This window comes from Electrophorus electricus, chromosome 18 (genome assembly GCF_013358815.1).
Source record: "Electrophorus electricus isolate fEleEle1 chromosome 18, fEleEle1.pri, whole genome shotgun sequence".
NCBI classification, from domain to species: Eukaryota; Metazoa; Chordata; class Actinopteri; order Gymnotiformes; family Gymnotidae; genus Electrophorus; species Electrophorus electricus.
The window spans coordinates 7,704,454-7,731,619 of record NC_049552.1 but is presented as its reverse complement, the minus strand read 5'-3'; the positions used below and the strand labels follow the sequence as shown (position 1 = coordinate 7,731,619).

Below are 27,166 nucleotides of genomic sequence, written 5' to 3'. Positions count from 1 at the left end.
CATGACCATGATAAACGAAACAGTGAGCTAAGTTTAAACCTGTTGAAAACAGGTCAAATGTAGGCTATTCAAATACAAATAGGCCTACTCAGACAAATTCCTCAATTCAAAACTTGTTCATTTAAAAGATCAGCACTGAATAGCACTCCAATACTAAATACACTGTCAGAGGAGGTACTGATGACAGGGATGCAGAGATATTTTTAAACTAACCGGCTGACCCAAAGAAAGTGAATTCAAGCAGCTTCTACTATGTGGGAAATCATTTTGACTGAATATGGGTGCTGTCAGTGTGCATCAGTCAGCCTACTTGTGTTTTTAACTAGCAGGCTCAGCCAAATATCCTACTTAAAGGAAAGAAGAATAAATGTCTGGACATTCTCATTTACAAGTGTTTAGGCAATATGTATTATTGTTGTTGTTGTTGTTGTTTTTAAATTTCTTAAAACACAGCAAGTATCATTTTCTTTATTCAAGTTGAGTTGTAGTTGGATTATGACCAGATTTTTAAACAGCATGTAAACATAGCAACTGTGGACACTGTAAGTAGCTCAGCCTTGAGGGTCTCTGAGTTTGATAGACCTCACTTCCCATTTGTTCTTGTGATTCAAGGGCTTCTTTGATCTCATTGCATCACTTCTGATTTCAGCTCCTGAAGCTGCAGCTTGGGGAGATGTTTCATATGCTCTGACAAAAGGGATTCCAGCACCCTGCCGAATCTCCTCTGAGTCCATGTGCTGCATCCCACCATGTGCAGAGCATATCTGTGGAACTGATTAGACCCTCAGCTTCAGGCTTTTTATATTTGCTATTAAGTTAGCATTCTTTATTACCCTGTCCTTGCAAAGTCTGTCTTCCTCTCCTGTGTTTAGCATGTCTGTCACACAATGATGAGACTAGATACAGTTGCTACTCTGGTTGTGGTATACCGAATGTGAGATGTAGCACAGAATGCAACTGCAATTCAGATTTATGAGAAATGAGGGAAATAAAAGGAATACTACAATGCAAACAGGGCAAGATTTAAACAAAACAGATACTGAAATTGAGAGATCAAACACAACTGAGATTACCAGAGTTTCCACATATACTAAGCAGACACATGCAACAGAAATTCATAAGAACAAATACAAAGAACTGACCATTAGGACAACACAACACAAAGTTTAAATAAACAGGTACATTAGTAGAATACACAGGTGAAACAATACTGGGCAGGGATTCACAAAAAATTAAACAAGGACAGAGCTGACAAATAATACAAAACCACATAGCAAATAACACCATGGGAACAAAAGGAAAATAGAAACACATGGCAAATGATGCCATGAAAACAGTGACAATGTTATAGAGGAAACTGATGAAGGCTCAGAAGAGAATAAACTGTGTAAGCATGGGTGTCTTCCATGTACAACAGAGGAGGGGGAAGCTTCAGGGTAATCATCTCTGACAAGAGACCAGGAATCACCTGCCTAAGGAGCAAAACATTAAAAGTAGATGAAATTTGGTAAGTAGAGAGAACCATAAACTTATAAATGACTGGATAGATTTAAAAGCCTCACATATTTGAAGCTCATCTTCATACAAGGCAAGTTTAGACAGATGTTTCTTGTGAACTTCCAGAATTGATAACCATGCTGGTAAGCAGGGGCCATGCTGTCTGTTTCCTCTGTCTGGCAAACCACTTTTCCTCTTCCAGACTCTAGCCCAGGAGTTCAGTGTATGTAACCCAACACACACTGAAATGGGGTTAATTCACTATGAATGGCAAAGTGAGTTTTGGGCATATTCAGCCCAAGGGGATGACCTTTGCCCAGTGGAGAGGGTAGTCCAGTAGCTTAGGAGGAACCTCTCCAAGTTCCCTCTTGTACACTGTAGTTAGGGGGCGTTAGCCTGAGTAATGCTGAAGTCTGCACTTAATGAACAGGGCCTTAGCAACCTTGAAAACACTGTACAGTCCCTAACAGGGAATGATACAGCATCCCTTTGAGAAGTCTCCACTATTAAATGTGTTATAGCTTTAATTCTGTGTTACAGATTTAGAAAGATCAGTGAGGAAGTCTACAGACATGTGATACGAGGAAGAGAGAGCAGTTTATCTGTTGGAGTGTGATGTGTAATCCTGGTCATGGCACAGATCGAGCAGGATCATACATAAGTGTCGTGATGGAGAGTATACCTCTCAGTGAGGAACTACATGGTCCTCTGTATTCCTGAATAGTTGGTGTTCAATAATGTATGGGTCCAATCTCTTGTACTATAGGCTCTTCTTCACCTAATCAAGATAGTGTTTCAGCGCTGTTATTCTTAGAAGCAGGGCAATAAAATACATGAAATATATCCAACAAATGATATCACTTCTCCAAGGCTAGTTTAAGTGCAAGCAACTCCCAATTTCCAATATCATAATTTCTCTCTGTGGGGGGCAGTTTGTTTGAATATGGGAAGAGTTCCCATGTTTTTCCTGTCATTGGGACACAACTCTACGTACTCTTACCTCTGACATGTCAACCTCCAATACAGTCAGCATACTTCAGTCTGTGGGCTTGCAGAGAGTCTCATCCACAGTGCTTGAAAGCCTCCTCGGCTTTCTTAGACATTTTTCAGCTTTGATGTGTAGCTGGTTATCTAAGAAGTGACAGAGACAGACTTTCAAGCTTTTGGAATAAATTAACATGCTGTCCATATAAGCTATCATCAACTGTCAAAATCACCAAGGACATTATTAATGAATGATTGAAACATGAAGGGTGAAATAGATAGGCCATAATGCATTGCTAAAATCCTCTAGTGGTGCTAAAAGCTGTTTTTCAATTATCTCTTTCTCTGATCTGGAAGCTACAGAGGGCTAGTTTAGTGAAGTACCATATGTAGCTGCTGAACACCAGCATGCTATGAAAAGTAATGAGGAGGGGGTAGTGGTAATGAGGAAGGGGTAGTGGTAATGAGGAAGGGGTAGTGGTAATGAGGAAGGGGTAGTGGTAATGAGGAAGGGGTAGTGGTAATGAGGAGGGGGTAGTGGTAATGAGGAAGGGGTAGTGGTAATGAGGAAGGGGTAGTGGTAATGAGGAGGGGGTAGTGGTAATGAGGAAGGGGTAGTGGTAATGAGGAAGGGGTAGTGGTAATGAGGAAGGGGTAGTGGTAATGAGGAGGGGGTAGTGGTAATGAGGAAGGGGTAGTGGTAATGAGGAGGGGGTAGTGGTAATGAGGAAGGGGTAGTGGTAATGAGGAAGGGGTAGTGGTAATGAGGAGGGGGTAGTGGTAATGAGGAAGGGGTAGTGGTAATGAGGAGGGGGTAGTGGTAATGAGGAAGGGGTAGTGGTAATGAGGAGGGGGTAGTGGTAATGAGGAAGGGGTAGTGGTAATGAGGAAGGGGTAGTGGTAATGAGGAAGGGGTAGTGGTAATGAGGAAGGGGTAGTGGTAATGAGGAGGGGGTAGTGGTAATGAGGAAGGGGTAGTGGTAATGAGGAAGGGGTAGTGGTAATGAGGAGGGGGTAGTGGTAATGAGGAAGGGGTAGTGGTAATGAGGAAGGGGTAGTGGTAATGAGGAGGGGGTAGTGGTAATGAGGAAGGGGTAGTGGTAATGAGGAGGGGGTAGTGGTAATGAGGAAGGGGTAGTGGTAATGAGGAAGGGGTAGTGGTAATGAGGAAGGGGTAGTGGTAATGAGGAAGGGGTAGTGGAGTAAGACAGGAATTTAGCTGGTGATAATTAATGCATAGCGTTAAACCTCCATACTTTTTCTACACAAAGATGAAGCCCAGTGATGCCGGGTCAAGGGTTGGATAAACCCATGTCTCAGAGCTTCCTCTATTCCTCCATAGCTTGGGTCTCGCGAGAGGCTTGGGGATAAATCTTAGCATGGGGCAGTAGCACTCTGTACACATATATACGCTGCAAACTGAGTCTTGTTTACCCTCATAGCAGGGAATATTGTGACAGTGCTTCAAGGTCTGGTCTCTGTCACTGCAGTTGAGGCACAGCCTGATTAGCTGGTTCCTCTCTTGAAGCCTCAGGAAGATCTCTCCCTCCTCCCCAGAAGGTTCTGTAATGAGTTTTGGCTGAGGAAGGCCCATCACATAGTGTTCCTGCCTCATCCAGCACTGAGAAAAGACTGTTCTGGGGCACTTCTCTCTGTGCACAGAAATTCCAACATTGCAATTCAATTTTTAACACTAGAATAATCAAGACAGTTGGTTTGACCATTTGTAAATTTTGAGATGTAAAAGCTTTGACACCCCTGCCTATTCCTCTATGACTTTTATTATATAGATACATTAGACAATCAGCTAAGGACTTTGAATTCCTCTAAGGAGACAAGAGACTTCACAAAAATTAAGGGAAAGGGAGGACTATATAAAGAGGGAACTAAAGAACATGTGAAAAAAATTAAGGTGGGGCCAGAGATCAGTAGGAGAATGAGTAGAGTTGAGGATGAGAGTGTGACAGTCACACTGCTGAGCAGGCGATGGACAGGTTTCAAGCATGAAATACACACATATTCATTGCCTGTCAAAGACATCTATGGCTTGCCTGGAAAGTATCAGGTAAAGTCAAAGTCAAATTTATTTATATAGCACTTTTTACAACAGCTGCTGCCACAAAAAAAGCTTATCAGATGTCCAAGTCCAAGGATATCTTGCCATCTTCCTTCTGTGATGTCCTTTTTGTGTTCCAGCAATATTTGAGTCCACTTGGATTACACCTCTCAAAACATTATAATAATTTCTGTTAAATCCATGATACTGTATAAACAGTTATTTATAACAATAACATGGACTATGTGAAGATGTAAACTGTAATTCGTAAACACAACATTAACATTGAAAAGACATAAGGTGAGATTATTTTTGACAGGAAAATAACTCATTCAACATTCACTCAACTCAACATTCACTTTTATGCTAATAGAAGATAGTCAAACGTGACTGCTCCTCTTTAAGATAGACTTACAATTCCCACTCCAATCAAATTATAAAGAACACAAGAAGCTTAGGAAACATAGCAAAGAAGCAAAAAGGCTTTCGATAATAGAGAGGCAGAAAAAGCAAGTCTCCTTTTTATATACACCTCTTACAAAACATACAGCTCTGAACATACTATAATTACTAAAATGTAAAACTATTATAGTGATTTGAGGGAATTAAAGAGAATAAATAGATCGTGTGTGTGTGTGTGTGTGTGTGTGTGTGTGAGAGAGAGAGAGAGAGAGAGAGAGAGAGAGAGAGAGAGAGAGAGAGAGAGAGAGAGAAGATAGGAGGGAAATGGAAGAGAAATGCATGAGGACACATTGGATGCAGTCAGAAAAGAAGAGAGAGAAAGTATATAAATAATATGAGGTTTGGTGCCATCCCCATGCTTGTGAATCATATCAACCAAGCAATGAACTGTCACCAGCATATTCACTTAGCCTCCAGTCTGCCTCTTTCTCATACATGAACAAACACAAACATATGCTTCCTTTTATTCATGAAAAAGCTCTTTTGAGTGATGGTGACTGTTCTCCTCAGTGAAGAATTCACTTGAAGTACTAGTAACATATTACAGTCTGCCATTCGAACTTAAAAATGTCATTTCTGTTTAATAAATTGGTTGGTGTGACATTTTGAAATATATGCCTGACTAGCAAGGAAGTATAGTGTTGCTAGCAAGAAAGTGTAGCATAGCATCATATTGCTATACTGTCCTCCAAAAATATCAGGACAGGTAAAATTCCAGTCTTTAAAATTAAACATTAAATATATGGCAAAGGTATGCAATATTTCCTTTTATTTATGGAATATTTTATGTCTATGACTTGGGAACAATAATCTTTGTGTCCCCTTTTATTTGGTAAACTTTAGTAGTATGTCAAATTATCTTAAATTAAAATAATAATTACATTTAAAAAAATGTAATTTAAAAATTTTATTAATATAAAGTTTGTAATATAGAGTATTGGTTACATGGTCCTTGTTTTGATTTGCTTCTGCATTAGCAATGGCTAGAATATCTACAGCTCAGAACAAGTTTCAAGTTTCAAATTTCAAGTTTCAAGTTTGGTTTATTTATCACATACATAGTCATACACAGTATAACTCGCAGTGAAATGGTTGAGAGTGCTCTGTCCAAACTGAGGAAAATGAAAAACAGGGGTGCATAGAGAAATATATATCTATATATATATATACAAAATATATTAACAATGTATGTACAATATATGTATATTATGTTTATATACACAATGTACAATGTATATATGGATACATATATATGTATGTACACAATGTACAGTTCCATCTTGTAATTGAACATGTAAATGTTACATGGTGGTGGTGGTCCCCACAGTTTATCAGTTTCCCTGATTCAGGGCCCGAATGGCCTGTGGGAAGAAGCTCCTCTTCAGTCTCTCTGTCTTGGTCTTCAAGGAGCGAAAGCGCTTCCCTGACCTCAACAGAGAGAAGAGCCTATTGTTGGGATGGGTGGGGTCCTTCACAATCCTCCTGGCCTTGGTCTGGCACCGTTTGTAGTAGATGGTCTGCAGGTCAGGAAGTTCTGTGTGAGTGATGCGCTCTGCTGAACGCACTACCCTTTGGGGTGCTTGTCTGTCCTGCTTGGTGCTATTCCCAAACCAGACTGTGATGTTCCCCGTGAGGATGCTCTCAATAATGCTGATGTAGAAGTTCTGCAGTACCTTGGAGGGCAGTCTGAAGTCCCTTAGGCGTCTGAGGTGGTAAAGATGCTGACGAGCCTTCTTTGCCAGGGAGTTGGTATGGCGGGACCAGGACAGGTGCTGCAAGATGTGAACACCAAGGTACCTGAAACTATCTACTCTCTCCACCGTGGTTCCACTGATCCTCACAGGTTGGTAGGGCTGCTCCTGCTTCCTGCTACAATCCACGATCAGCTCCTTAGTCTTACTGACGTTTAGGAGGAGATTATTTTCCTGGCACCAGTTTTCCAGGTGTTTAATCTTCTCCAGGTAGGCCCGCTCATCGTTGGCCAAGATCAGGCCCATGACAACGGTGTCGCCAGCAAACTTGACAATGATGGTGGAGCTGGAAGTGCCTGTGCAGTCGTAGGTGTACAGTGAGTAGAGCAGGGGGCTTAGGACACAACCCTGAGGAGCTCCAGTGCTGAGGGTGAGGGTGGATGAGGCGCAGTTGCCCACCCGTACTGATTGTGGTCTGTCTGTTAGGAAGTTGGCGATCCAGTTGCACAGGGATGTATGCAGTCCTAGATCCTCCAACTTAGTAGTGAGGAGGGAGGGGATGATAGTGTTAAATGCTGAACTGTAGTCGACAAACAGCATTTTAACATGATTACCCCTCCCTTTGTCCAGGTGAGTCAGTGTGGTGTGGAGCAGATGTGCAATTGCATCATCAGTGGAGTGGTTGTGGCCGTATGCAAACTGCAGTGGGTCCATGGAGGCTGGCAGTGAAGATGTCATGAAGATGTGATGAAATGCCAGTTGCCAGTACTGTGAATTAAAACATTAAAATGGCTGTTATTAGCATCAGCAACCACCTCCAGAGTACATAATACAATTACAGTTATAATTTCTACACAAAATGAAAACTGTAATACAGAGCATAATTAGAAGGGTTACGTTGTATATGTAATGCATACTTTGTCACCTGTGAAACATGGCACAGTGTGGCAACTCCAAGAATCTGCTCACTCATCTGTGTTGGTAACTAAAGAAGGCACTACAAAAGCAGCTAAGGTGTCCATGAGGGATTTTTGCCTGCTGAAATAAGTCACCCAATGTATCTACTAAAGTAGACTGAATTGAACTGACACTTTTATTCAAAGCAACTCACAATTATGACTGAGTACAACTTGAGCAATTGAGAGCTAAAGGGGCATGCTCAGGGGCAACTTTTGTAGTGGTGGGGCTTGAATCAGCAACCTTCTGTTTACAAGCCAAGTACCTTGACCACTGAGCTATCACTGCCAGTAGAGCTAGAGATTTAGAAAGCCCCCAGTACTAGAAGTGGATACAGTAATAAAGCAGTGAAGACGACCATGAAAGACCATGAGATATAGGATCCATGTAGTGAGGCAGTTCCACTGGCAGCCCTATATGCCAAAACTAACAATAATTCCACCATGTTTCACAGATGAGCTGGTATGCATCATATTATGAGCAAGAGCTCTCGTCACTGTAAAATGATGGTGAGACAATCAAAAAAAATATGATAGGCATATAGAAAATTGACTTTGGGTATCATTTTACATGTTAAAGGGCATGGGCAGTTTTATACCACTGCTAAAACACATTTTCTAAAATTATAATTTTTTTTTAAATTACACAAATCCAAAAGCTCAAATTCAGTTTCTCAAAAGACACATCTGTCTGGCAAAAGCAAACGACTGACTCAGGAACATGTTAACTGTGTTCATAAATAAACTTTGTTCTCAAAACTCACAAATGAATTAAATGCATGTCATAAAGCCGTTGTCCATTAATAGACAATTTGCATGGCCAGAAAAACAGGAGGTGTTGAGGAGGGGAGAGAAACAGGGTGACAGTCATTCATGAGTCTGATGGGCTGTTGGTGAAAATGATTTCCTAGTCTGGTGGTCGCATGTAGCACCTGCTACATTGCAGGGCTGTGTTGGGGATGGGTTTGAACCTTAATGATCTTATGGGCTCTTTTTCGGACCACGGTGCAATATTTGCCCTTCAGTAGTTTTAGGGGTGTCCTTGAAATTGAGCTTTCTTGACCTCCCACCTACTGCCTCCTGCCTACCACTATTGGTATTATTAAACCAAGTTATCTCAACCTGCATTAGATTCCTCTTCTGCCAACCGAAACAAACTGAGATAAGACGTTTTCAAAGTCATTTAGATCCATTCCTCCTTCCATCTTTATCCAAATCAAGCTTAACTGAGTCAGCTTAGCATTTTTATACATACCACTATACTGATTGCAACATAATGCGCCTGTCATAACGCACATTTGTTTCCCCACTCATTTTTTTCAGAATATTTTTAGATTTGCAATTTGGCTGCATCAGGTCAATATTGTCTAAAGGTTTTGCCAAAGGTTCTTTACATTTTTTTTCCTAAAATCACTTTAGCCCATTAATGCAAAAGCTGTTTTGAGGCTATGCCATTTTTTTTATTAGAGTCGTTTTGGAAGATGTAAATGCATTAGATAAAGAAATCATAGATTATTATGACAGCTTCTGAGAGGCAGCCAATCAAAACAGATCTAGAAAATTGTATTAACTAATCCCATCTTGGGTTACAATGGGCCCTTATCTCAAATTTCAAAAATAAACTAAACCATTCTGAAAGAAGTTGCTTAATAGCTAACATAAAGAACAGTCACATCCTGGGATAATTTTCCCTGTGATTAGATTTCCCTGCATACGAGAGTGATTTTCCTTACCTAAGTTCTCCTTGTGTGTAAGAGTGGTTTTGCTTGTGTAAGGAATCAGTTTCATTTGCTCGCTCATGAATTTTGACAATGGTTTGACATTTGCCCTTCATTCTGGCCTTATTAGTTCCTGTATTTATACTAGTTCCTTTTGACATCCCTCTGCAACATCTTGTCGTCATACAGCACACTTCTTAACTGGTCTGGTCTTCACTTTGTTTTCCCAGCCAGTTTATTTCTTAGTTTCATGTTCTCTTTGTTTCCCTGTATTTCCCTTTGTTATTTTATCTTATTTCTATGTCTTTCTTGTTTCCCTGTTACCTTAGCATATTCTTAGCTTTTCTGCACTGTTTCTTAGCTCTCGACTTCTGGTTGTGATCAGCCTGGGTTCTTCCTGTATGTCAGTTCATTAAGTGTGAACTCTTAATGAATACATGACTGGATTTCCCTAATAAAGCACCTGTGCACTTTCATCCTACCTCCTCTCACACACTAAATTTACTATAATATTAAAGACTAAAACTAAAAAGTTTTAGTATAAAAAAAAGTTTTATAATATAGAAATGGGGTGAACTGCTATTGTTCTCTGTATAAAGTGTTTTCAGTCCTGACAAGTGGGTGAATCTAGTAATTAATCCAGCTGAGAGGATAGAAACAGCTTTTTCACAGAGATATTCAACCATCTTCTCTCTTTCACATCCTGGAAAAGAAAAACAGTAATAGTGAAAGATAAGAGAGAAGACTGGCTTAAGTGGCCTTAAATGGCAAAAATCCTACCAGTGCGTTTCATTATAGTGCATGACTCAGCTGGCGGTGCAATATCAGTGCCTTTCATTATAGTGCATGACTCAGCTGGCAGTGAAAAAGTTTTAAAACAGTCCTGCCTTTCTTGGACATCTGCATACTGCAGCTCATGAACTCAGTCTTGGGTGGGCTCAAGTTCAGTATTTGAAACATTTTCTAACATGATTTCTACAATCTTCCAACTGACCAGAGGGCAAACTGTCATAGACTCACCACATTCGGCCTCATTAGCCAAGGTTAGAGAGAGCAAGGGAAAGGGGGGGGTGGAGGAAAAGAACTGACAGGTGACTGCATTCGTTGTTTGTACTGTTTACGGTACATTAACCAAATGTAATGGTTGTGCTGTTTTTGTTTGAGTCTATCTGCAACATTATTCAGTCATAACAGAAGATTTACTACATTAACCAGTCTAAAAGTAGGAAATTCAGTGCTCCAGAATTGCTTACATTACTTCAGTTCCATTTTATTGTTATCACTCTCTTTTTTTTTAAACAGGTTTTAGGTTTTCTCATTTTTCCATGTACACAAAGCTCATGTATACTAATTTCCAAATCTTTAGTACAGACAATTGTTGCAACACTACTGGTTTTGGACCAATACACAACCAAGGCATGTGTAACCAGCCAGCTAATCTTTTCAGACTGTTGTGCATCCAACATTGAATTCCGGAGAGGAGACGAGAGGCTGATTCATCTCTGTTGGTGTTACTCCAACACTGGGTTATTTGCTTTGCAGGGTGACAGGAACATTTAAATGCACTGGAGAGTGGGACTTTTTTATACCTTCCACTGGTCTCCTGGTCAGCTGTATCTCTCATGCAGAGGATCAGAGTCTTCTAGTTTAAGTGAACACTGTGTTTTGTCTGCTGCTTGTCTGTTCTATGTTATTACTTATATTGTGACACTTCTATCTACAAATTCCTTCAAACTGAACTGCCTGACTGGAAAACTAAAATTAATGCTTCAACTGAATTATCTGGATTTTTTCCTGGATTTGTCTTTGTGTATTTTGGACTGTGAATGGCTATTACAATCTGTCAGTGTCTATTAATAAGATGAGCCCTTACAGATGTATTCTTCCACTGTGCCATGCTGCAAGTAAATCTGCAGTTTATCCAGTCATCAGCATTTTCAGACTGTTGTGAAGGGCGCTTCAACAGTTTTTCACACCAAACTCTGACTCCCAGGTGATAGTTGTGTGCTGGCTAATGTGAAACATAATCTGGGGATGTTTTCAAATGGGGAAAACTAGTTTGTTTGCTTCTGTGTTACAGGTTTGTGCCAGGTCTTCTGGGTGATTTCCTCACTTGGACCCAGTGCCATTGTTGCATCCCCATGTTGGATCACTGTGTTGGATCAACAACCACATGGCCCACAAGATAAAAGGAGGAAGAGGAAGAGAGAGAAAGGCTGGTTGTGATGGGAATGAGACTTGTGTGGTGTTATGATTGTGCACTTTTTTTTGCATCTGACTGATCTAGAACTCCACATACGACCTTGATTTCTGTGTACACTGTGTGTGTGAGAGAGAGAGTGGGGAAAATAATTATTTGATCCCCTGCTGATTTTGTAAGTTTACCCCCTTACAAATAAGGGGTAATTTTCATGGTAGGTTTATTTTTTAACAGAGAGAGACAGAATATCAACAAAGAAATCCAAAATATCCAAATCCAAAAACATTAAATAAAGCGTATAAATTCATTTGTATTTGATTAAGTGAAATAAGTATTTGATCCCCTACCAGCCAGCAAGAACTCTAACCCCCCACAGCCCGGTTACGTGCCCATGAGGCACACAAATTAGTCCTGTCCCTTTAAGAAAGTATTCTTAATCTCGCCTCGTTATGTGTATAAAAGACACCTGTTACAGAATCAGTCTCTTCCATTCAAACCTCTCGATGACCATGGGCAAGATCAAAGAGTTGTCAAAGGACATCAGGGACAAGATTGTAGACCCGCACAAGGCTGGAATGGGCTACAAGAAGCTTAGTGAGGAAGAGACCACTGTTTGGCGTGATAATTAGAAAATGAAAGAAATACAAGATAACACTCAATTGCCCTCGCTCTGGAACTCCATGCAAGATCTCACCTTGTGGGGTAAGGATGATTCTGAGAAAGATTAAGTGTCTGCCCAGAATTACACAGGAGAAGCTTGTTAATGATCTCAAGGGAGCTGGGAGCACAGCCACCAAGAAAACCATTAGTAACACACTTCGCCGTAATGAATTGAGATCCTGCAGTGCCCGCAAAGTCCCTCTACTCAAGAAGGCTCATGTACAGGCCCATCTAAAGTTTGCCAACACCTGAATGATTCAAAGAAGTCTTAGGAGAATGTGATGTGGTCAGATGAGACCAATATTGAGCTCTTTGGTATCAACTCGACTTGCCATGTTTGGAGGCAGAGAAATGCTGGATATGACCCCAAGAACACCATTCCCACTGTCAAACATGGAGGTGGAAATATTCTGCTTTGGGGCTGTTTCTCTGCTAAGGGCACAGGAAGACTTCACCGCATTGAGGGGCTGATGAATGGGGCCATGTACCGTAGAATCTTCAATGAGATCCTCCTGGCATCATCTAGAACACTAAAGATGGGTCATGGATGGGTCTTCCAGCATAACAATGACCCAAAAGGCAGCCAAGGCAACAAAGTGTCTAGGATCTGAATATGCTTCTTAAGAGTGGCCTAGCCAGTACCATAATCCCATAGAAAATCAGTGGAGGGAGCTCAAACTTCGAGTTGCCAAGCAACATTGTTGGCCTTGGTTGCTCCTGATGTTACACTGATCCCCTCTTTAGTTAATTCCAACACTTTGTAATACACTTGCTATGCACCGTATTGACTTTGTTTCATTTGTCATTCCACTCACCAATTGCTCGCCCTTATCACGTCATGTTTTAATGTTACGAACTTCCCTATCTAGACTGAGATGTAACAGGATGCTGCTGTAGATGGTATGGCTTTGCTATGCCCATAAGTGTAATACTTTTTGTTCCATCTGGACCTTTTGAAAGAAGGAATCATCACTCCAACTGTACTCCACCTCAACCCCAATTAATGTAGTAAACACTGTACCTTTTAACTGCCAGTCACTTACAGACAAGGTTGTTTTCCTCATTAAATTAATTACTGATAAGGAACTTGACTTTTTCTTGTTGACAATCAAATAGCTATTTAGATCTAAAGATACTATCTCTTTCAGGTTATAAATATTTTGCCAAATCTGCAGAGCATTCAATGGGAGATAGTCTTGCAATGTATTTTTTAAAAGAACTTGGCTATAACCAGTGTCAGCCTTTTTGATGTCAGATCTTTTGAATTGTTATCCATTAACATTCATAGCAAATGTACATTTTCAATTATCTTGATTTTCCAACTAAATCTGCACAAACCTTAACAGGTAACTGAATTGTTTACTCAAGGGGTTTGATTACTCACCCAGGCCTGATTACTTCCACACCTGTTCTCAATCAAGAAATTACTTAAATAGGACCTGCCTGACAAAGTGAAGTAGACCAAAGGATCTTCAAAAGATAGACATCATGCTGCGATCGAAAGAAATTCAGGAACAAATGCGATACAAAGTAATTGAGATCTATCAGTCTGGAAAAGGTTATAAAGCCATTTCTAAAGCTTTGGGACTCCAGCGAACTACTGTGAGAGCCATTATCCACAAATGGTGAAAACATGGGACAGTGGTGAACCCTCCCAGGAGTGGCTGGCTGACCAAAATTACCCCAAGAGCACAGCGATTACTCCTCCAAGAGGTCACAAAAGACCCCACAACAACATCAAAGAACTGCAGGCCTCACTTGCCTCAATTAAGGTCAGTGTTCATGACTCCACCATAAGAAAGAGACTGGGCAAAAATGGCCTGCATGGCAGAGTTCCAAGATGAAAACCACTGCTGAGCAAAAAGAACAAAGGCTTGTCTCAGTGCTAGAAAACATCTTGATGATCCCCAAGACTTTTTGGAAAATACTCTGTGGACTAACGAGACAAAGTTAAACTTTTTGGAAGGTGTATGTCGCATTACATCTGGCGTAAAAGTAACAGCATTTCAGAAAAGGAACATCATACCAACAGTAAAATATGGTGGTGGTAGGGTGAGGGTCTCGGGCTGTTTTTCTGCTTCAGGACCTGGAAGACTTGCTGTGGTAAATGGAACCATGAATTCTGCTGTCTACCAAAAAATACTGAAGGAGAATGTCCGGCCATCTGTTCGTGCCCTCAAGCTGAAGCACACTTGGGTTCTGCAGCAGGACAATGGTCCAAAACACACCAGCAAGTCCACCTCTGAATGGCTTAAGAAAAACAAAATGAAGATTTTGGAATGGCCTAGTCAAAGTCCTGACCTGAATCGGATTAAGATGCTGTGGCATGACCTTAAAAAGGCAGTTCATGCTCAAAAACCCTCCAATGTGGCTGAATTAAAACAATTCTGCAAAGATGAGTGGGTCAAAATTCCTACACAGCATTGTAAAAGACTCATTGCCAGTTATCACAAACGCTTGATTGCAGTTATTAGGTGTAGGGGGCAATCGCTTTTTCACACAGGGGTTTGGATTTTTTTTTTTCCCCTTAATAATAAAAACCTTCATTTAAAAATTGCATTGTATTTCTTTGTGTTATCTTTGTCTACTATTTAAATTTATTGATCTGAAACATTTAAGTGTGACAAACATGCAAAAAAATAAGATATCAGAAGGGGGCAAACACTTTTTCACACCTACAGAGAGAGAGTGTGTGTAGGTTTTGCCCTTGGGCTGAATATCACCTCAAAGGCCAATACAGTAGTCTCTCTCAGGCTAATGATGTGTTCTCAACTCTGATCCAAATGGACCCTGATGGCACTGGCCCCATTTGGAAGTGAAACTGCAGAACTGCTTGATAAATTATTCCTCAGCCCTGCCCCTAAAGTGCACCTGTCTCCAAATGCCCCCTTAAATTCAATTAATCATGAGAAATACCTCTGCATCTTAAGTATAAACCCCTAGACTGCACAGTCACTAATCAAGAGCTCTGATTAGCCAGCACAAAGGAAACAGTGAAGATGTAAACCCTAAATAGATTGTATACAACTCTAAGACGTTATCATTTAGAACATACATTTACTGCTTACATGATTTCTGTTGCTATCATTCTTCAAGAATTATTAACATGAGTGAAACTGATAAATACATGATACAGTACAATGTATCATATGCTCTGGTTAATTCCCTTATGCCTACATGGAGTTAGGTAATTAATACTAAATGTCTAAGAGAGGTACTGTCAATTTTAAACAGAAAACTCTCAGGGTTATTCCCCCTATTAACCCCACCCCCATCATCTACATCATCTGAGCAGTAGGGTTGTTGGCTAAGGCCAGGTACAAGTGTGCTGAATACCAACTCTGTAAAATTGGCACAAGATCAGTCCAAGGAGGAACAATTTAGGATTCATGCTGTGGAAAAAAAAAAGTTTGAATTACACACAAATACATGTACAGCATACTCAGACTGTTATAAATTACTGTACAAAGCAAAGCAGTATGACTAAGAAATAACTAAGGGTTTTAATCATTCTACCAAAAAAAAAAAGATGCCCCTTTGGAATTAAAGTTTCTGCAGGATATGAGCCTGTCCCAAGCCACCATTAGACAAGGAGCATGGAGCATAACAGCTGGTTGAGAGGGTCATCTCTGGGTTTAAAAATAAACCATGTTCATAAGATGGCACAAAAGTGTGTGTTCTTATTTGTCTATAGACAATTAAAAATTCTGACCATAAACATAAATATTTTAATCATGACCATAAAGAGAAGAGAACAGAAGAGAAGAGGACTAGAACCTAGAAAACTATGTAGGTTAAAAAAAATGCATAAGATTCATTGATTGCACTATAAATTTGAAAAAGGAATGGCTTTAATGGCACAGTTAGATACCAACTCACAGCACCATGTTTTTAAATACCTAATGTAAAATAATTTCTAAAAAAAAAAAAAGCTAGGAATCAAAAAACTATGGACTAATGTAAAATGTACTTTGGGTAATATTGGCTAAAGTGTAAAAACTACTAATACTAAAAGAAGTACTCAAAAAAAAATACATGTAAATCCACACAGTGTGTGTTTTATATGTACAATGTAGCGTTGAGCGGTAAGGAGGCGGACGCATGTGCTGAGAGGAGGAAGATTTAATACGGGCAAATCCAAAATCAGAGTCGTTTATACGGTCCAGGGTCATAGAGCCGACATGGAGAGTACGAGGAAACATGATTAAATAAAACCAACACACGAAGGCACACACAGGGAGCAGGCTAGGAAACATGATGGCCTAAGATAAACGCAAAGAGACGGAGTACAAGAAACAACCATAAACAAAACGCATTCAACCATAAAATAATGAACAGCCACGATCAAGGCACACAACAGGGTTTAAATACATGAACTCGAAACAAGGGACAGGTGTACGCAGTCAATGTGAGGACAAAACGAAACTATGGAACGGAACTAAACACATAACAGGGAAAACATGGAACATGCAAGGGACTGATCGTGACATACAACATAGAAGCTTACAGGATGTTTTAACAAATGTAGCAGGCTCTCTAAATGAGTTGCTCAAAGGCCTCATGGACAACCAGTGAATATCATGGTACATGAGTTTGTTCCATTCAATTAGAGAATGGAGTGGAACTTGCTGCTATGGTGAGCTAAGATGGACAGATAAGATGGATAGGATTTGCTGATGTACTGTCAGTATCAGAAAAGAGATGACTCCCATAAGCTTTCAATGCCCTAATGCCCTAATGCCACAGTGTAATGTTTTCCAAAAGTGGTACTGTTGTTTCAGTATTTTGATAAAGAAAAAAAGGCATGTGTTCTTTAAACTTACCTAGGACTAACCCTAACTTCTCTGTGTTCATCTGCATGCTGTAATGATGCATCCCAGATCTTTCAATCAGTTTTCACATAAAGGGCATATAATTTGTAGATTGCTGGTTATGTGCAGGGTGCCTTCAATCCTAGTAAAACCTAAACCATGCATAGGCTACTTCTTCTCAGGTGTCAAAACACAGGTAGTTGAAGCTGGTATGGCATGAATATTTACTAGCTACTAGCTACCAATTCATAACTAATATCACAAAATCAAAGTACATACTGTTTTGTGACTGAGGTTGTTTTATTTTTAATCCACACTGGATGTTCTATGCCTTGAGAAGTTTATGGGAGCATATGATTTGAGATCCATACACGTTTAGAAGCATGCATTTCACAAAATATGTGTATTATTTAAAACCACTGTGTACAATGTTAGAGGTTACAATATTTAAAATATTAATATAGTCCTTTAATATTAAACTTTGTGGCACCTGTGGTGCAGTTTTAGAGTTTGGTTAATACATTTAACTACACCACTTGTTTTTAAGTGGATCATAAGAAACTTGCCAGCAAGCAATAATTCCAATAGGACTCAGGTTTGCTGTAATTATTTTATCCTCCTAGAATATTTTACTCTGAAAGTGAGCAATCCATAAGTATATTGAAAATTTCTGAATGTTGTCAATAAATGTAACAAGCAATTTGTTCACATTTCTAGTGTTCTGAATCTTTTTAAACAATTCCAATGCTCACATCAATATACATGTGCTAAAACCAATGAGACTGTTAAACATTACTGTACAAAGCAAAGCAATATGACTAAGAAATAACTAAGGGTTTTAATCATTCTAAAAAAAAAAAAAAAAAAAAGATGCCGCTTTGGAGTTAAAGGTTCTGCAGGATACGAGCCTGTCCCAAGCCACCATTAGACAAGGAGCATGGAGCATGTCAGCTGGTTGAGAGGGTCATCTCTGGGTTTAAAAATAAACCATGCTCATAAGATGGCACAAAAGTGTGCGTTCTTATTTGTTTTCAAGTGGTCTTCCTATAGCAAACAAATCTACCCTCGCAGCTGTGTTCAAACACACAGGTGTGAGTGCATGCACAGACACACACACACACCCCAGATATGCAAGTATACAAAATGAATGTGAATATAAAAGTAATGAAAGCATGATGTCAGAAATGAACTGGATTTAGTGTCACTGATGCAGTACTTGGGGGTCTTTCCGGATTTGATGGTGAAGAACTGATGGGAAGACTGCTAATGAGCTAATACAGCAAAACAATGGAGAAAACTAGCAGAACTAGCAGAACGGAAGGAGAAGAGTAGGACTACTCATACAAGAACCTGGAGGCACATGAGAAAAGGCGAGGGGTACATAGCCAAACCAAAAATTAAACAGACAGACTGTGGGCTGGAAGAACAGGCAGCAAGAAGCGAGAAGAGCGGCTGAGACAGGCAACTGAAAAGAGCGGCACAGAACGTGAAAGGCAGGCAGACAGCTGAGCAAATTTGAGAGGAGCGCGTGAGAGGGAGGGCCGTCAGCATCACGATGAGAGCTGGAGAACGTAAGCAGGTTCGTGGGGCTTACGATAGAGAGATATAGAGAACAGGCAATGTTCGCTTCCCAAAGCATCAATAATCCTGCTCAGTAACAAAACAAAATTAAGCAAATTAAAGGCATATTAATTTGAAATATCTATATTCCGCAAGATGTTTAATACCAACATACAAATCGCTTAATAGGGTACAGTTAAATATATTTATTACGTCTTGTTCCAAAGTCACCTTGTCTCAGACAGTGTTTATGGTTATAAATGAATACAATAACTCTAGACTGGAAATATCTTGGAAAATCTAGAACTAGAAGTTTATTGGATGTGGAACTACCCTTTGTCAGGAAGGGTGGGAGTGCGCGGGAAGCCGGGGTGGACGCACATCGCCTCTTTTTATACATAACCAGTCAAACGATCCAAGAAGGAAGCGGTTTCTTTGCGACTTATATCCAGTTGGTTGTCAGCGGTGTCATATTTCTGCAGCAGCGATCTGTGTTTGGGGGCTCCTATAACCGGATGAAAGAAAAGCGTATAGGCAGGCTACCGACACAGGTGTGACCAATTTTAATTCTCCGCTGGTTCACCCGAGTTGTCCCTCTCACCGGAGCCACGCCTCCGCCCCCGCTGTCATATGTGATAAAATAAATCCTTTATAAAAATGTGCAGTCGGATTTTGCAAGCCGATAGGCACAAAGAAAGTGAAATGCTAGTCTAGATTGATTCGCTAGTTTAGATTGTAAACCGTTTCGGTCCAGTTCTTAGAGGGAAATGGGTATTTTCCTATTTCACATGACTGTACCTTGCTATTGACTGTGCCTTATATCTAAGAAGCTATGGTTTTCGTAGTGGATGTATGTACCTACTTTATGTAGCCTTAGAAATGTATGGTGTAGATATCACTTCACCTCCAAGAGAATGATAAGCACATATTGTGTGTTTTCATTGTTGTACAAAAACACATGCAATAATCCATGAATATGGCATTAAAAAGATACCGACCATGTTTAACGTGCACATCTTTTGAACTTGTTTAAATAACTTCATAACCAAATTAAAAATTGTATGATCACTTGGCTCACTGACCCACCTGGACAAAGGGAGGGGTACTTATGTTAAAATGCTGTTTGTCGACTAGTTCAGCATTTAACACTATCATCCCCTCCCTACTCACTACTAAGTTGGAGGATCTAGGACTGCATACATCCCTGTGCAACTGGATCTCCAACTTCCTAACAGACATTCCACAATCAGTACGGGTGGGCAACTGTGCCTCATCCACCCTCACCCTCAGCACTGGAGCTCCTCAGGGTTGTGTCCTAAGCCCCCTGCTCTACTCACTGTACACCCACGACTGCACAGCCACTTCTGGCTACACAATCATTGTCAAGTTTGCTGACGACACCGCTGTCATGGGTCTGATCTCGGACAACGACGAGAGGGCCTACCTGGAGGAGATTAAACACCTGGAAAACTGGTGCCAGGAAAATAATCTCCTCCTAAACATCACTAAGGAGCTGATCGTGGATTGCAGCAGGAAGCAGGAGCAGCCCTACCAACCTGTGAGGATCAGTGGAACCACGGTGGAGAGAGTAGATAGTTTCAGGTACCTTGGTGTTCACATCTCGCAGGACCAGTCCTGGTCCCGCCATACCAACTCCCTGGCAAAGAAGGCTCGTCAGCGTCTTTACCACCTCAGACGCCTAAGGGACTTCAGACTGCCCTCCAAGGTACTGCAGAACTTCTACATCAGCATTATTGAGAGCATCCTCACGGGGAACATCACAGTCTGGTTTGGGAATAGCACCAAGCAGGACAGACAAGCACTCCAAAGGGTAGTGCGTTCAGCAGAGCGCATCACTCACACAGAACTTCCTGACCTGCAGACCATCTACTACAAGCGGTGCCAGACCAAGGCCAGGAGGATTGTGAAGTACCCCACCCATCCCAACAATAGGCTCTTCTCTCTGTTGAGGTCAGGGAAGCGCTTTCGCTCCCTGAAGACCAAGACAGAGAGACTGAAGAGGAGCTTCTTCCCACAGGCCATTCGGGCCCTGAATCAGGGAAACTGATAAACTGTGGGGACCACCACCACCATGTAACGTAACTGTAAATATGTTCAATTACCACCATGTAACATAAAAACTGTAAATATGTCATTTACAAGATGGAACTGTACATTCTGTACATTGTGTACATACATATACACATAACCATATACATTGTACATTGTGTATATAAACATAATATACATATATTGTACATACATTGTTAATATATTTTTGTACATATATAGAATATATATTTCTCTCTGCACCCCTGTTTTCTTTTTCCTCAGTTTGGACAGAGCGCTCTCAACCATTTCACTGCGGGTTATACTGTGTATGACTATGTATGTGACAAATAAACCAAACTTGAAACTTGAACTTGAACTTGAAATGCAGTTCAGCTGCAGCAACTTTAAGGAAAACCATATCCCTTCCCCCGCATTCATTTAACATTTGAATACCCCAGATCATTTGAAATTCTGATTATTTATGAGAAATGAATGCTATGCTCCAACATTAGCAAATGTTATTAGCATAGTAACTAACACATAGCATTTAATTCTCTTTGAGGAGCAACTGAGACTACAGTGTTGCAATAGTGTATCAACTGGCTGCAATTGCTTTGTGGAAAAAGTTTGTGAACAATTTTGAAGTGATCTGAATTTCTATATAACTATTTCTATATATTTCTGTATAACTGGCTTCTGAAATGAGATCTGATTGTAAAGTAAAAACTGAATAATACTAAAATACCTAAAGTAAATGTCTGAAACACCATGCAACAATTCATAGTGCCATATTCTTGCTGGACAAATTGTTTAAACATTCAAGGTTATTGATGTAAAAAGTATGGAAATGCTTATATTAAACTACATTAAACCATATTGCAATCAAACATTTGTTTATCTGCTGATCACTTCTGTACACCAGTTAGAAGTTACTTTATCCAGAACCTTTTCTGTTCATATGTACATTTTGGATGTCTTGCCAATGAGTTCTCCACAGCTTTTTAATGAGACTGGGACCAATAATCTGATTTTGCTCTCAGAAGTATAGAATGGCTTCAGTTTGAGGCACTCTGAGGTTGACTTCCTTTAGTGTTCTGAATAATTGTGACTTCCTTTAGTGTTCTGAATAATTGTGACTTCCTTTAGTGTTCTGAGTAATTGTGACTTCCTTTAGTGTTCTGAATAATTGTGACTTCCTTTATTGTTCTGAATAATTGTGACTTCCTTTAGTGTTCTGAATAATTGTGACTTCCTTTAGTGTTCTGAATAATTGTGACTTCCTTTAGTGTTCTGAGTAATTGTGACTTCCTTTAGTGTTCTGAATAATTGTGACTTCCTTTAGTGTTCTGAGTAATTGTGACTTCCTTTAGTGTTCTGAGTAATTGTGACTTCCTTTAGTGTTCTGAATAATTGTGACTTCCTTTAGTGTTCTGAATAATTGTCATGATCCAGCTCCAGGGTAGATTCCCTGATATTTTGCTGTAGACATTTCTTAAAACAACTTAGTATTCATTGGAATTCTTTAGCAATACTAATCCATCCATTCCCTCAGGCAGGAAAGCAGCCCCACACAGCTGGGTGTCTTTTCCCCATAATGTGTCACAGCTGGGTGTTCCTTTCCTCTAAATATAATGCTGTGCACATTAAGCAAAAAGTTTGTTTTATCCGTCTATACAATATTGCATGAGTAGTACTGTGGAATATCCAGCAAGCGTGATACAGGTAGAAACTAGTTAATTGTTGCTGTTTGGTTTGGCTTGGTTCAGTTCGATTTGGTTCAGAATAACCTCCCATTACCAGTATTGTTCATTGCTATATTGCATTTAAAACAAATTCTTACTGTGAAGAGCAGGAAACCAAAACTGTGTGTGAACCCATGCATGAATTTATCTGACCCTCTATCATGAATTTAATTGACCCTCTTTTCAATTATCATAGATGATCATATACTTTTTGTTCAGTGAAGATATGGCAAAGTAAAAAACTATGCATTTTGTTTGATAAATTAGACAAACCTTTATCAATTTATAATTATGAAGATTATATAATATTTTAGGTTGAAATATTTAAAAATCTGACACTTTCAAAGGTTTCACAAATGATTGATGTACAGTGTATATTAATTTATATTCAGTGGCTTTTGAAAAAACAGCCCCAGTTGATATGGCCTGATTATCTTACTGTAGTGATTCTAGTCTGGTTACTCTTACATCACTGTCTTTTTTTAAACCAATTTTTAATGCCAACAATAGGCAAAAAAAAAAAAAGTGAAATAACAGAAGAGATGAAAACAATAAACAATCAGATCATTTTCACTCAACTCCCCACCCGAACTGCCCCATTCCCCTCTCAGCTTGGTATACAAGGATTAAATAAATAAATATGGCATATAGCTTATAAATACCTCAACAACACTGTCTCAGCAAGCATTGTTTTGCAAAATATAATCCATCCCTCTTCTACTTTTGTTTCAGTATCAGTTTACACATTTATCAAGCAGTTTATGATGTTAGAGCAACCTTAGCTTTGTTCATTCCATATGCAGGAAGCTACATCTTAACAATATTATGAAAATAATTGTATGTTTAGGTGTTCCTAAAGGACAGAACTCACAGTTTAGACTTGGAGAGTGTTTTGCACAATATATTCGAAGTGGTGTCCAGTAGGCCCTATGAGTAAGTAAATGAATATGATGCCTCCAATTCCATATCTGTGTTTTTGTACTGGATAACGAGTATAATACAAATCCTGTAGCCAATGGTATATATTTTAATTGAATCCTTTAGAAGGGCAATTCAATATCCACTGCTGCAGGGCAAGGAGCAGGACGTACAGACTCCCTCGATGGTGATAGTCATTTATTGACATACGTTAAAGACAACTGCACTCACAAAAACGGCAAACACAAACACAGATAACTTGGACCATTGTGACTTTAACCACGACCACTGACACAGGCTACAACGACCGTATGACTGACAAAGACGCACACACCAACAACAGTTTAAATACACACAGACATTACAATACTAAACCATGTGCAGGTGTGCACTGACAGCAGTGGCGTGGTTACAAACAAGAATAACATTGAACTCCCACTGCACGCGGCAGGCCAAACCACGTGGCCAGTGGGAAGGGGTGCATTCCATGACAGTTTTTAAAACCTCTTGGAACCAATAAAACCTCTTGGAACCCCCCATAGCAGAGCCAAAAACATCAAATAAGTTACAAACTAGCTGAAAAGTAGGAAGTCATTTTTAATTGTACATATCACCCAGACAATTAATACCTTGTGAAACTGATATTAGTCTAATAACCAGATAGGGGGGCCTAAAAATAAGAGCAAATTTTAAAAAATTTTATTAATCATTGAAATGCTTGTCTGTATTGATATTGATATGTTGCCCCATTTAACTAAATTATGCTCCATTTATTTGTAGATTTTCTCATAATTAACATTTAACTATTCACAAAGAAGTGGTAACTATTGGTAGCAGTGGTAGCTCAGTGGTTAAGGTCTTCAATTTGTAATCAAATTTGTAATCAAAGTTAAAGCCTGCCAAGTTGCCACTGTTGGGCCCCTGAGTAAGGCATTTAACCGTCAATTGCTGAAGTTGTATTCACATGTAATTGAGTCACTTTTAGCATTAGCTAAATGCTGTTAATGTAAACTATTGCAATTTAAATTGAATACCTGTACCCAAATGGTTTAGCTGAGTTGTGATGTATATTTTTGAGACAATGTCCACATCTAGGGAAAGATGAAAGCTGCTTCAAAATGCAAGTTTATATTCAAGTCTGCCCAAGTTCCTGGCATTACATCTAATGCAGCCACTCAAATTCAGTGCTGTACTAGTGCAATTAGTGCAAATTTTCGTAGTTGGCACCAAGGCTAGCCATAAATAAATTTTTACCTGAAGCTCAGCAACCAGTTTATCAAATATTTATTATATTGTGGTAGTCATAAATTCATGTGAACATCTATTATAACAGGCTCTTACATTACAGCCAACTGCTTCCATTGTAGACCACAATCCTTCCAGCTCCTAGGAAAATCACTCAACCTGAATTCCCACCACCGACTCCTGTTGTACCGTCATTCAAAAGGAAGCACTTTAGGTCCTAAAGTGAGTGTATGAACACAGAGGAAGCCTATAGTCAATGATTAAATGAACTGTGCTGGGATAGACAGCCATCTCGCTAATCTCTGAGTAATAATAACTGGAGTTCTATTTCAAATGAGACATGTTTGTAACCATCTTCATATATATATATGAAGCACTGTATGCGCAGCTGATGAAAGGACCTGGTTTCTCTGGAAACTCTGTGTACTTCACTATAATTTTTAATATCACTCTCTGTCCACACACACACACACACACACACACACACACACACACATATATATATATATATGACCTTGTGGAGGCTCAGCCCTGTCAGGTTACTGCGAATCTGCATTTTTGGGAGATGTTGTCATCCTAAATAAAACTGGAGCATCCTATTGTTAGTGATAATGGGCTTCAAATCTAGTGATATATTAAATAGACAAGAAGCTCGGAAATTGTTACAGAAACATGCACATAGTATACACAGCGCACCCCTGAGAAGGCACAGACACAATAGCACACACACAAATCTGTTAGCCCAAGTACACAGTAACATAAGCTATTATCGACCACTAACCACACCAGCAGAAGGAACAGCTGAGAACAACATACACCTCTCTGCCCTTCTCCTTCTCTTCATCTCACAGCCATTGTACTAAAAGCACTATGACAACATGCATAATTAAATTTGTTCAATCCAAAAATAGCCAGAGCAGGAAGGGGGTGTAGCCAAGAGTCCAGAGAATATGAGACAGAGAGAATGAGAGTGCAAGAGAGAGAGAGAGAGATAGAGAGCGATATCTCGGCGCACATGATGTCCAGTATACATATCATGAGTTACATTTCAATATCATTACAATAAATATTTCTGTATTGTCACAGCAATCATCAGTGATGCATTGTCTTTCTGTGGAAATTCTGACTGATAAAGGTATTTGTAATTCTTTTAATAAGAACTGAATATGGGATATTGTGTGTCAGTCATGTCTTAAATGTTTAATAAAAAAAACAAAAGGCCTCTGAACTTTCTACATATTTTTACAGCTGTACATTTAATTTTGTGCCTTTTAGACTATTAATGTAACTAACCTGGCTTGAAGTGAAGTTTCAGTATTATGGTCTTACTTACATATCCCTTACTGGCTATCTGAAGTACTGTTTGGTATTTGGAAATACAGTAGCAAACAATGTGTGGACTGCTGAACTAGCTTCACTGTGTTAAAGAGGAATCTGAATAAAGAAAAACTGAGTGCTTTTTTGATTAAATAAGTGTATGCATGGGCATATAACTCTGCGAACACTCTGTTAGTGGGAATACATCTGGTAATCATCAATTACCCATAATGCGTCACTGACATTTCATTACATCCTGCATATTAATAATGTTCACAGTGGGTGGGGCTTCATTTTTCACACATTATTCAAACTTGGATCCTAGAGGACTGAATTGTGTGTGTGTGTGTGTGTGTGTGTGTGTGTGTGTGTGTGTGTGTGTGTGTGTGTGTGTGTGTGTGGGTGGGTGGGTGGGTGTGTGTGCGTGTGCGCAAACATGTTTGCATGCCCATCCAGGACTGGAGTTTGAAAATCCTGTGCTAGGAAAGATTTAGTGAAGTTAAGGCACAGGCAGACAAAAAGATGAACCGACTTATGAGAATTGAACTAGCAGTTCATAGAGGAAAATAATCATGAATCACAGTTCACAATTTGTCTGAAAAAACTGTGCCTTTTTATCTACATTTTATGTTTGGGTTTTAATGAAAGTGACATCTTTCGCAGTTCCCTTCTCTCTGCGTAAATGAACACTTCACTGTGTTGTAAAGAATGTGGATGATGGTGTGGCCCTGGAAAATGAGCATAGCAAGCAGCTGCTGGACAAAAGAGCAGTAGGTGCCAGTACCTTGTAGAGCACAGCCCAGACTGAAGACCAAGGTCTCTAGAGAGGAAACCACAGCAGCATTGCCTCCAGTAAGCCCTGATTCAGACAGCAGACCCAGTGGCCAACAGGCCCACAAGCGGCAGGACAGATGCCTGGAAGGGTACTAACATTTCTTCTTCCTGTGGATACAGTTGGATATTCCACTGGGAAAGGGAGAGGTATATCCCCTGATTCAATTCTCTTGTGGCTGTGGTGGCTTCTTCTGGACCCCTATTCACCTTCCAATGGCCCAGCCACTTTGCCTGGGAGGCGTGCATTCTCCTGATGTCCTCAGAGCCAAACCCCTGCTCACCTAACTCTAGTTATCCCTGCTACAAGAATAGAGAATAAGAAGGTTCACCAAAGACCTGGGTCTGTGGACAGAGACGTCACTGTGATAGTGCTGTTGGACCACTAACTCTTTTGCCAACGTTTCTGGGCACCTTGGAGTGTGTCACCAGGCTTCTGCAGGTGCCAGCAGCACCGTCTGTGGTC

General features: G+C 39.9%; 1 long non-coding RNA gene across 1 annotated transcript; it reads right to left on the bottom strand.

Annotated features, from left to right (window-relative positions):
- Positions 1-506: 506 nt before the first annotated feature.
- On the bottom strand, positions 507-27,157 carry LOC118242954. The gene is made up of 3 exons (XR_004777120.1): positions 26,654-27,157; positions 3,916-4,133; positions 507-2,628 (listed from the first exon to the last, which is right to left on the bottom strand). It is a non-coding gene; the product is annotated as an uncharacterized LOC118242954 (long non-coding RNA).
- Between the last annotated feature and the right edge of the window lie 9 nt (positions 27,158-27,166).